The sequence below is a fragment of the Canis lupus genome, chromosome 14, assembly GCF_048164855.1.
Source record: "Canis lupus baileyi chromosome 14, mCanLup2.hap1, whole genome shotgun sequence".
Lineage (NCBI taxonomy): Eukaryota > Metazoa > Chordata > Mammalia > Carnivora > Canidae > Canis > Canis lupus.
In genome coordinates, this window is record NC_132851.1 from 29,116,744 (window position 1) to 29,129,588 (window position 12,845).

General features: G+C 42.9%; 1 protein-coding gene across 4 annotated transcripts in view; it reads right to left on the bottom strand.

Moving 5' to 3' along the window:
- ASAP1 (ArfGAP with SH3 domain, ankyrin repeat and PH domain 1) overlaps positions 1 to 12,845 on the bottom strand; it is a 355,419-nt gene that overhangs the window by 106,320 nt on the left and 236,254 nt on the right. The window lies entirely within an intron of this gene.

Sequence of the window (12,845 nt, forward strand, 5' to 3'; positions counted from 1 at the left end):
GTCTTGAGAGGACTCACATCACAGTGACAGAGGAGGTCAGAGCACGCAACCAACTCTTGGTACTACATGTGCTGTACAGAGGTGGAAGGATCAAGGCTGACACTTGCAGGCTTTGTGCAGGACCCACTGTACCACATCTGTAACTCGAGGATGCTATAACCTACTGCAGATGGCTGCTGTGAAGGGGTTAGTTAATATACCTGACAAGCGCTAGCTTGTTCCCAGACACCTGGGAAGTGCTAAATACACGTTTATTTTTAAAGTCCAAACGGATGTTAAATAAGAGGTAAGATAAGAATAAGGCAATGTGGAGAGGACAGGGACACCTTCAACCAACTCTTGCCTACTGTTCTCATGCTGGGCTTCCTGAAGCTGGCCATTCTACCTCTGCCCTCCTCGGCCACCAATGAACACAAGAGAAGTTGTCCAGGGCACACACCACTAGGGGGCTTGTATCAAAAACTAACTCACTCTTCTTTCAAAGACAAAGAGATTCTGAATAACCAAGACAATTCCATCTATGCAATTCTAGAGGAATCTGCCTGGGTGGCAGGTGCCAACGGCGAGAGAGCCACAGATTCAGAGTCTGCCGTGCTGTGAGGTCAAGGGCATTGATTCCTGGGAAGTGGGGTGAAAAATATGTTAGATATAATAATGGCCGTGGCTCTCCAAAGGGCCAGAGTACATAAACTTGATGTAGAGTGTATCTGTACTATTAAAACCTCACGGGAGAAGCGATTAGTCAAAAAATAGAAGAGGCACCTGGCTGGCTCAGTCAGTAGAGTGTGGCACTCTTGATCTCAGGGTTGTGAGTTTGAGCCCCACATCGGGTAGAGAGATTACTTAAAAATAAAATCTTAAAAAAATTACTTTAAAAGGCTCCCTGAGATGGGGTGGGGCAGTCTGCAGATAATAATAAAGAAAAATAAAGTTGTAAAACAAATAATGGCCTTGGGTGTGAGATGGGAAAAATAAAGATTAACAGCACTCACTCTCTGCCACAGATGAATAGCTGCAATAGTATTTTGCTCTGAATCCTCAGCAAGCTCATTCCTGAAATACAAGCCTCCTGCACCCCACTATCCTGCGGGTTCCAGGGGTTTGTGTGGATGGTGGTAAGTGACACAGGGGCATCCGTGCCCTCCACTAGTTAGGCAGTTCCTTGGTTTGTAGATATCCTTGTTATTTTCTTCAAAACATTTACCATCCCTCACCATTTACACATATATTTGTTTCATTGTGTATTCTCCTTTTGAACGCAAGTCCTCTGATAGTAGGGTCTGTATGTTCACTGTCATATTTCCAGAATTTAGAACACTGCTTAGCACAGAGTAAGTGCTTAAGAAGTATTTGTAGAATGAAGGAAATACAGCATCACGTGACTACAAGGTTCTTCTCTGTAGGACTGTTTATTTTTTAAAGTTCTTTTTAAAGGCCTAGTTATTTTAGAGAGAGAGAGCAGGGGGAGGGAGAGAGAATCTCAGGCAGACTCCCCACTGTGCACAGAGCCCAAGATGGGGCTCCATCTCACAACCCTGAGCTGAAATCAAGAGCCGGACACTTACCCCAATGAGCCACCCAGGCACCACTAGGGGTGTGTGTGGATGGTGGTGACACAGGGGCATCCGTGTCCCCCACTAGTTAGGCAGCATCTACCTTTTCTTGGTTTGTAGATATCCTTGTTATTTTCTTCAAAACATTTACCATCCCTAACCATTTATACTGAGGCAAAGCTTAGTGCTTGTCAACAGGGAACTAGTTAAATAAATTACGGAAGCTTTAAACAATAGCCATAAAGATGAGAAAGTTCTTTATATCCAACTCTGGAAATATCTCCGAGATAAATTGTTATGTGATAAATTTTTTTTTAATTTTTATTTATTTACGGTAGTCACAGAGAGAGAGAGCGAGAGAGAGAGAGAGAGAGAGAGAGGCAGAGACACAGGAAGAGGGAGAAACAGGCTCCATGCACTGGGAGCCCGACGTGGGATTCGATCCCGGGTCTCCAGGATCGCGCCCTGGGCCAAAGGCAGGCGCTAAACCACTGCGCCACCCAGGGATCCCAATTGTTATGTGATAAAAGCTAAGTGTAAAACAGCATTCATAGCATACAAAGTTTTGTGTAAAAAAGAACATGGACACCTGGCTGACTCAGTGGGTGGAACATATGACTCTGGATCTCAGAGTTGTGAGTTCAAGCCCCATGCTGGGTGCAGAGATTAAACTTATTAAGTAAATAAAACTTAAAGAAAAAGAAAAAGAGCCAAGAAAACTGGTTTATGTTTAAATTATTTCTGAAATGACGAGAGAGTAAGCTGCTGGTACTGGTTCCCTGCAGAGATAGAGACTGGATGTGTAAGGTCGGGAAGGGGAAAGACCTTTTACTGTGGACCTTTCTGCATAAAAAAAATTTTTTGTATCATGTACCGTATTGTTTGTCCAAAAAAGGGGAAAAATTCTAAAACAAAAAATGAGGCAATAGTGATTATAGGCTATTTTTTAACTTAGTCCTACATCAAGGTTTTCAGCAATGCCTCAAATTGATTGTGAAATGAAGCAGGGAAAAAAAATACATTAATATTATTGCCACGTTGGTCTGAAGGCTGTGTTGCAAAACAACAATGAAAGAATTATGAAACTCTGTGGTTAGTACTGAATATGGGAGTTGCTCGGAAGGAAAGGTCCCTCAAAAGCCACGTATTGACCACACAACAGACACAAGCTGTAAGCTTTCAATGACGCCGCTGTGGTCAGGCGTGGGGCAGGGGGTGGTAGGCTGTAGCTGCACTGCTGGAAAACCCCAAGAATTAAGAATTTCTCTGTGGTTATCCACACACATACTCTTGGGAGCTGATAAGAAACCAAGAAGGCCAAATATCGTGTATTATGAATTTAGAATCTTCCCAGGGATGAGCCTAGGACAAGGCCCCAGGAAAAAAAAATTGAAACTTAAACTTTGTTCACCTTATTTCCCAGGAAAAAGCAGGTTAAGTTGCAAAAACTGGCAAAGGAGACTGGTTTTGTTTTGTTGAAGATTTATTTGAGAGAGAGCAAGAAAGCGTGAGCTGGGGGAGGGGCAGAAGGAGAGAGAGAGAGAGAGAGAGAATCTCAAGCATCGCGTCCCATGGTGAGTGTGGAGCTCACTGTGGGATTCGATCTCAAGAGCCTGAGATCACGATGTGAGCCCAAACCAGGAGTTGGATGCTTAACCCACTGAGCACCCGAGTGCCCCCAAGGGAGACTGTTTTAAGTACAAAGTGAATAATAACTACCAGTTATTATGAAGATATGGAGTGAAATCAAAGAGAAGACAAACTAATTTCAAGAAAAGGAAACTTTTAAGAAATATTTACTGAGGGACCAAACCAAATATCCTTCCCTCAATGAAGAGAAGACCTATTTTCTCCGATATTTGAAGGAATTGTCGTGTGACAGCAATGGACTACAGGGCCTCATGGTTGTAGGATTCTGTGATTCTCCTGCTTTTTTATTTTCCAGTTCTTTCAGGAATCCTTCCCATGGCCTGAGCAAGGCTTGCAAACTGATGTGTAGCAAAAGCGTCTTCAGGGCGACCGAGAGGAGGCCGACATAACACAGCAATAAAACAAGTGGACAGACTTCCTGTATCACCTTCATTATCTGCAGTGGATTTTTTTAAAAGCCTCTCAAATCTATTATATCATTATTTCCCATTAATTTTACTAAAATTCTATTGATTAATCCATCCCCATTTACTCAAGTTCCAACCTATTTCCTTTCCTTTAATGATCAAGCTGAATTAACCTCAGCTCTTCCCATGAGTCAAGATAACATGAGGCCAAAGGGCAGGTTTCTAAAAGCACCTTCTTTCCCATTTTCTTAAGCAAATGCATTAACAGCCCTCCAGGAATGATGTCTGAGTGTGGTGAATATATCTGTTTTCCAAACAAGCTGCTGTTTCCTTCCTCACAAAGAGGAAACATCCCCTGTGAGGGTATACATCAAGCCCAAATAGAAATTTGGAATAAAGACAGGAGGCTGAGGTCTATCCTTTCATTATGCAGAAGTGGCCTGTTTAAGCAAACAAACTGTAATTAATACTGGTTTTGATCAAAATAACCACTTGTTCCTTACAACTGCTAAGACACCACCAGACATTATACAAACAGCCCCGTCATCTCAGACATTAGAGAGGACTTCATGAACAGCTTTCTTCTATGCATCTGCCCTGATTTTTTTTTAACCCCTTTAGAGTTTTACTACAAAACAAAATCATCCTATTTCTTTACTGATTTATACCACCTGTCTTTCCTCTCCAGAAGGTATGCTTTTTTTTTTTTTTTTTTTTAAGATTTGTTTATTTATTCATTAGAGATACAGAGAGAGAGAGAGGCAGAGACACAGGCAGAGGGAGTGCCCCATGTGGAACTCCAATCAGGACTACAGGATCACGCCCTGAGCCAAAGGCAGATGCTCAACCGCTGAGCCACTCAGGGTCCCTAAAAGGTGTGCTTCTTAATTAAGGGGAGGCATCTCATCTATTTTGTCCCTTAACCGACCAGGTCTTTTTTTTTTTTTTTTTTTAATTTATTTACGATAGTCACACACAGAGAGAGAGAGAGGCAGAGACACAGGCAGAGGGAGAAGCAGGCTCCATGCACCGGGAGCCCGACGTGGGACTCGATCCCGGGTCTCCAGGATCGCGCCCTGGGCCAAAGGCAGGTGCCAAACCACTGCGCCACCCAGGGATCCCCGACCAGGTCTTAAAGCAGCTGCAGGTCACCACGCTGTTTCTGGCTTGCCTGTGGGCCTGTGAGGCCCCCCGCCACCTCCCCAGAAGCACAGGTAGAGGGGGCAGTGACTCAGCAGCCCATCCTTCTCTTCCCCATGGTGAGAGCAGCACAGCTCTCTACAAATGGTGCCCCACGACGCCCACGTGCACATGGCACTGTATCAATTAACGAGGACAGAATTTGCTTGCTTTGTCATCCTGCATTAATTCTGACATTCCTTCTCCATTGCCCACTGGTTTTCTCTCCTTCCTCTCTACAGACAGAAAGTTTTGCTGAGAAGTAAGGCTAATGCAAATGTGCTGACTTGCTCAACACATTGGAAAATCCAATTAAAATAATGAGCCAGCTCCCAGCAGTTAAGTCTACGATTCCCTGGAATAAATTAGGTATTCCGTCTACTGTGTTAACTCCTTCACGGGCACCCTGTGGTCAGGCCATTTCCAGGGTGTGATGATACACAGGGGAAGAGTTCTCAATGGGAGCTGAGAAGCCCAGAGGAAGCATGTGGCCACTTAAGCACTCTCAGCCTGGGTGACTTTGGGCAAACTATTAACTTTACTGACTCGGCTTTCTGATTTTAAAATGGGTGTCCTGGCACCTTCCTCCACTAGCTCAGGCTGGTGTGTTAGGATCAAGGAGAATGGATACCAACAAAGTTCCCCCTTTGCAGCAGACCACGGGTTTGTCTGCCCCTACCCCACTCTGCTCCTGATAACCCTCAATGTGTTATTAAGTAACGTGTTCAAACACACTGAGATAGTTAAGTGGAGGGATCAAACCACAAACCAGGGCTACCTCCAAAGTCAGTGAACTGTCTACAGCACTATCTTCTTGCCAATTAGCAGAAGACTATGCTTCTTACCGATGTTTTGAAGACTATGATATACTACATACATGAATGGACAATTCTCATCAGCATTGACTGACCTACTGAACTAATAAGCCTTATTGTATTTGGTTGCATACGCATTAGGGGGAAACAAAGAATACTGCTCACAGGTTGAGGGCACTTACAAATCCAACACAGATGAGAGTTCATGTTCCCACCTCACTCACTGCTCACACATCGGTAACAACTGACGTTTCACAGTTACTGGAGTGCCCAGTGTTCACATGGCCAAGCAGGTGACATATACTTCATGAGGTGTGTCCCTGGACAAGTCATTCAACCTTTTAGAGAGTCGCTCTCCTTGCTTATAGTGGGGATAATAAGGGCACCTGCTTAAAAGTGTTACAGTACAGATACTGGGTGCTATGCATGTGAAATCCTGCATAAAACAGACTCTTAAAAAATGTAACTAGGTTTACTTTCTCACGCTTGAAAAGTTCAGAGGTATTAGTGGGAAAAAATACAATGATAGCGTTTAAAATTCTAGAATAGATCTTTTGAGGCTGGGGTGGAGGCCGGGAGGACTCCCAAATGTCCTTCATGTTGCACCACATTCTCTCCAATGGTAGGTTTTATGGTTGTTTCCCTGGTTCGTTCTGCAAGAGAGTCTCTACGAAATGTAAGGTAATGCATCCTATTATATACCATGCTCTAATCCAGGCAAAGCAGCCTGAATTAGATTTATTAAAGTGACAGATGGTACTGTGTTTAACATATGTTACCTAAAGTTTTTGCTCACAACAATTCAGTAAGATGATTTTTGGTCTCACCCAATTAACAAGGAAACAGGCTCGGAGAGGTTAAAAAACTTGCCCAAGGTCAAACAGCAAATATGCAGATGATTAGGTTTTTAATTAACATTTTTACTGACTCCATTCTCATTTCTTTTTTGTTTTTAAGATTTATTTATTTATGATAGAGATAGACACAGAGAGAGAGAGAGAGAGGCAGAGACACAGGAGGAGGGAGAAGCAGGCTCCATGCGGGGAGCCCGATGTGGGACTCGATCCCGGGACTCCAGGATCACACCCTAGGCCAAAGGCAGGCGCTAAACCGCTGAGCCACCCAGGGATCCCCTCCATTCTCATTTTTTGAGTCCTACTATTCAAGTGATCTTTTAAAGTGACTATCAGATCATATCATTCTACTCCTCAGAACCCATCAATGGTTTCCTATGGACCCAGACTCAAATCCAACCTCCAGGCGGAGTCTGGCCCTGGCAACCTGTCTGAAGCCCCTCTACCCATTCCCACTGCCCATCATGCCACCCTTCTTTTGGTTCTTGATCAGTTAAGCTCTCTCCCCCTATGCACATGCTTTACCCTTAGCCTGGACCACTCTTCCTTTGGCTACGGACAAAGAGTCTCCTACTCTAGTCTCCATGCCTCCTCTTCAGTGAGGTCTTGAGCCCATTCTACACATCTCTCTCCTCCCTGATTTCCCTTTAGTCTCAATTAGGCAGAATAGGCTCACGTTCAGAGAACAGTGCATTTTACGGGCACTTGATTGTTTCTTTAGTGTCTAGAGCAAAGCCTCTTGAAGGTAGGAGCTATGGCTGTTTTGCCTACCACTATGTTACATCAAACCCCTAGGACAGCACAGGCACACTATATATTTTTATTTTTATTTATTTATTCACGAGAGACACAGAGAGAGGCAGAGACACAGGCAGAGGGAGAAGCAGGTTCCTTGCAGGGAGTCTAATGTGGGACTCCATCACGGGTCTCCAGGATCACGCCCTGGGCCAAAGGTGGCGCTAAACAGCTGAGCTGTCCCAGCACAGACACATTAAATAAAATGTTTTTGACTGAATAAATGGCTGAACAAATGAATTCCTCTCCATGCCTGGGAAAGCTATTCCAAGGCTCGGAAGTGTTACAGAATCTGAACCCATTTTGGTCTTCCAGGAGCACTCTGTACTTCCAGATTAGAAGGTGGGGACATAGGGACACATTTAGGAGAAGAGCAGAAGATTGCTTCGAGAGTATGGCTGGGGGTGATAGATCAGACCAAGGGTACCTTCCATCCAGCAGCTACCAGGCTTTGTTTGACAACTGGGGAAGAAGGGTGTTCTAGACTTGAACCTGCCTCCACCTGGCTCTGTGGGTATTCGCTAGTCACTTCTTGTTTCTGCCACTGATAAAACAAGAGGTCTACAAGGTCTCTAATATACCTTCTGGTTATAGTACTCCTGTAGCTTAAAATGAGTTAGAGATACTACTGAATGCACTAGAAAAAAATCCAGACCAACTGAATGAGAGCAGCCAGAGAGAGATACTCACACTATCTCACAAGCAGGATATGGCACTGTCCCCCTACCACCAACAAAGTAACAAAAACAGTAACTACACAATTCTGTAGTGATGCAGAAGAGTTAGAAGGGTCAGTTTATATAGATCTTTTTATATTGTCTGTAATGTCTACTATAAAACTTCTGGCACAATATAAACAGACCCTTTTGAAAAGGTCTGAAATATCTCAAGAAAAGTAAGCTTCTTTAACCAGAGCAAGAACAGATGGGACTACCAGGGTCTTGGGTTCCAGGTAGTTTCTTCCCATTTTCTGATTGACTCAAACTATAGTGAAGGAAGGAGAAATATAAATACATGAACTGAATTCACATAGTAATGAAGGCTGACACTGAAATAATCCATTGTCACAGCACATGTAGAAATTTCAAATGATGCCCTCGACTCTTGTTCTCAACAGTGAGAACATGGCAATAATGGAGATGTTGAAAGTAGGAGACTGGGTAAATAAATCCTGGCGCGAATAAATGATGGACATTCTATGGAGCTGTTGGAAACGGGGTCGTGGATACCACTGAGGGATTCTGCAGACCTGCTGAGGGACAGTCACTAACCATGGGAGAGGCTCTAGGCTCCTAACCTCATCTCAACCACAGTAACTATGCTTTAAGAGGCTGTATGCTTCCAACTAAGCAAAGGTCTGAGGCTACAGGGCTTTACAAAACCAGAAAAAATTTTCAAAATATATAAATAAATGAAAAATCAGGTTATAAAATAGCACTATAGTATGAAACCAATGTGGTTAAGAAGTTACGGAAATAAACACACGTACAAAAAAAGATTTATAATAAGGAAAAGGTTAGAAGATACAGATAGCTCTATCTCAACACATACACAGTGGATTGTAAGGCTACTGTGATTTTTATTTCAGTGTTTTTTTTCCCTGTATGTTCTAAGCTTTTCAACAATGAACTGGTATTTTTGTATTTAGAATATTATAAAGAAATACGACACAGAAACACAAGAGGGCGATATAATCAACCAGCAGTCGATTTCTCATTTAACTTGTTTTTTGACTTCTTAATACAACATAGAAGCCAGGGGGTAGGTATAAAAATAAAACTAATGAATTAGGAAGTGAATTTGGCAGGAAAAATGACAGCTTCTTCTCTGCAACACTAGAATTCTGTATCTCTGTCCAGAATGACCATCCTTCCCTTACCAAGTCTGGTCTTCCAACCACTGGGTGTTTGCATCACCCAGAACTTGTTAGAAATGAAATCTCAATTCGAATTAATCAGACACTCTGAAGGGGCACCCAACAACCACGCTGAAAACAGCTTTCTAGGCATGATGGTACCACTGCTTCACACTAAGGGCTGTCCAAAGTAGAAGGAAAACCAAAGTTCTTTTAGAGAAGGTAAGATCTACAGTCAAAATATGGAAATCAGTTGTCCAAGGTCTAAGGCATAATTACCATGAAAACAGAATGGAGGCGCAGTCTAAGGTGTAATCACCACAGGAAATACACAGGAGTGACTGCTCTGGGTGTAGGGGAGGAAGACCTATAACAAAGGGGGGCTCAAATTATACCACTATGCTACAGGCATCAGGAACTGACAAGACTGAATTAAAGCAAAAAATAGAGTTCTACTGGAAGTTTCATGGAGAAAAATGGGTAGGTGTGAGGAATATGGGAATTCCTTAATGTAAAATAATGCAATTATATTTTGTCTAATTCAATTTAAGCAAATGAAAGGTTAGATCTCCTACATCAAGAATGAAAATGAAAGCACTATTATCCCTTGCATTATGTGCAGCATCTGATTCCATTTGAGGATAATTATAAGAAAAGGGGGAGTAGCTAAGACTTTTAAGCCCAAAATAAATGGGAAAGCAAAAGGAAAAAAGGCCCAGGCAGCTAGGCCTTTGCTGAAAAAAAAAAGACATTTCGACCCTAAGGATTTCTCTGTTGTGCTTGAAACGATCGATTGACTGGTTCACCATCAACTTTCAGACCTTTAATTTCATTTCCATGCATGTCATCTGCAATTTGCTATGGTTAAACTAGAACAAAACCATACTGTAGGTGACATCAAATTCCATTTTCCTTGCCTTCACCGAACATCTTTATCACACACTGTATGTTTGACAACAATAAACTTTTACTTAGCACCTTCCTAACACACTGAAAAATATAAAATAAATGAGTGCAAGCACTCAGGCCTCACCACATGTCGTAACAGGAGGACACAGCAATGCTTCATTGTAAGACACTGTCTTCATTTAACCAAGTTGGGAGAGCAGGGAAGCAGAGAAGGGCTGCTCCCTTTGACTGGACCGCCCTACTCTGTCTGCTTGCTCTGTATCTGGTGCTACATTTGATCCTCACTGAAAATGCTTCAATTAGCAATAATCGCACCTCAGATAAACCTCACTGGCTATGATACTGTCACGTGCAAAGCTTGATCCTCATTGAAAATACCAATCCAAATAATTTGCTTCAATGGTGGCTGTAATATTCACTACCAGTTGATATATTTCTAGGCCAGCCTTGCAGAGAAAGAATCTTTTTTGGATATTATGCCTGTGATGCCAACTGCTGCCAGGACACACACATACACACACACACTTTCTTTATTTGCAGGCAGCAAAAAATAGGACGTGTACAATACCTGGGCGCATCCCCATGTTCATCTTTTTCTATAAAATGAAGTACTGCTTTAGTGTAAACTATTAAAATATAGTCTGTGTAAACAGTCTCTTAAACAGAAAGTGACAGCTAAGATCAGCACAGTGCTCGGAACAGGGTGGATATTTAGTAAACGCTGGCTAAGTCAAGACAATTTAGAAAGTCTTTACTTAAAAGAAAACAAAACAATGAAACAACAAAACACAACAGGGGCACATGGGCAGCTCAGATGGTTGAGCCAATTCTTGATTTTGGCTCAGGTCATGATCCCGGGGTCTAGAGAATGAGCCCCACCTCAGGCTCCGAGCAAGAGCAAGCAGGAGTCTGCTTCAGATTCTCTCTCCTTCTGTTCCTACCCCCACTCATGCTCTCTCTAAATAAATAAAATCTTTTAAAACGAGCAAAAACAAAACAAAACAACAAAACCACTGGAATATAGACTTTTATCTCATTCTCTAACTATCAAATGTATCAACCAATGCTTAATGCTCTTTAATGCTTCTAGTTAAGGAAAAGCCCATCTGCAAGCCTAAGAGAAGAGTTTTATAAACATCTATTAATTATTTATGGTTTAGTTCAAGGTGTCTCTTCTGGGAAGCCTTTCTTGATACTCTTATTTTCTAGGTGAATAAATGAGTGAGTAACTGAATAAATGATTGGGACCCAGCTTGAGAAATGGTGGAACAGAAACGTGAACTCAGTTTTATCTGACTTCAGAGTCGTGCCTTTCTGCTAGCCCTCAGAACTTTCAATGGCTTAACACATCTGGGCAACCAGTCAATAAAAAGGCCTATTCATATCTAGCAGAAGATGTAAGCTACTAGTTCAAGGCTGGATCAGCAGCCTGTTTCTTCATGGTTCACCTAAAGGTACCAAAAGGCACCAAAGGACATAATCTGAAAGAAGCAAAGTGTAAAGAAGCAACCACCTTAAATAACCAGAAATTACATATTGAAATGTAAACAAGAAATAAATTCCAGAAGAGCAGATATAAAATGGGATAGAATTAAAACAAACACAACACATGAAAGAGGATCACCTGATCCAGAAAACATCTAAATCAGCATGCCTCAAAGGGGTTCCATGGGAAGTTAATGTTTCTTATACAGGAATATCTGTGGTCAAATAGGTTAAAAAAAATGGAACTGTACAGATCTCTTTGATAATAGGAGGTCTCCAAGCCTTTAATTCACAAAAGGGCACTGCAAATTCCCAAGAGCAATATGTAGTACTTTTCAATCCGGAACAATTACCAAAAAAGGTGGCATGGAGTTAGAATTTCGGGGAAAAACTCAGAGGGAAAGGCACCTCAGATTCTGATATTCGTGTTCCCAGGCAGAGGGAGCCAGATGCACTAGGCCTAGCACGGCCACCACGCATGGCTGCATAAGGTGTACGTAGCTTAAAAGGTCCACCTGACTTGTATATGCCACCAGCCACACTCCACTCACTAATCTGTGTCCCTGGTGCTGACATCAGCCCAGAAGAAGGTGCTCTAGCTGGGTGGCGGTACCTGCCCAAAACTCTGGGTCTGGAGTGGGTCATCTCATCCGAAAGCTACGGGAAGCGGAGGTGAGGAGAAACTCAGAGGCAACATCCTGCAGAGGAATCTAAATCCAGTTCAAGAGAGAACAGGTAATCTCTGCCAGGTGGACGGAATGGCAGGATCAAGGTAAGAGGTGAGGCCTAGGATGGGAAATGGGCAACAAGGAAGGGTGGCAGCGATCAAAGGTGTGTGAAGCTGAGTTTGGCGGAATTCTCTGAACAAAGGAAAATATCTGCATTTGCTTTTCACAATGGCCTCCAGATTTGGGCCTGGAAAAGGAGCTCTAGGGGCTTCTGGGACCAAGATCACGAGCACAGAAGGCTGGTAGTTATCTCAAAACAGCGTCTGCCTTACTCCTACAGCACCTGGGCCACAGTCTCCCTTGCTGTCCTTTAAATCAATACTTTTTACTTAAATAAATTAAAAGTGAACCTTCTATTAGGCCCATAAAAGGATGCCCACATTCTTGAGTCAGTCGAGTGCACGGGCTCTGGAGTAGATCACCTCAGTGTGAATGCTAGCTGCGATGCCTACCCTAGTCCTCTGTGCCTCTGTTTTCTCTACTGGTCGATAAGGGTGAGTGTGGCTGCTACCCGGTAGGGCTGCTGTCAGGAGCAATGAGGCTGACACAGACACCGTCACCAAATACTGTTTGCTCCCTTCTGTTTCCTGTCCCCTGCCAGCGGGGCTGAGAACA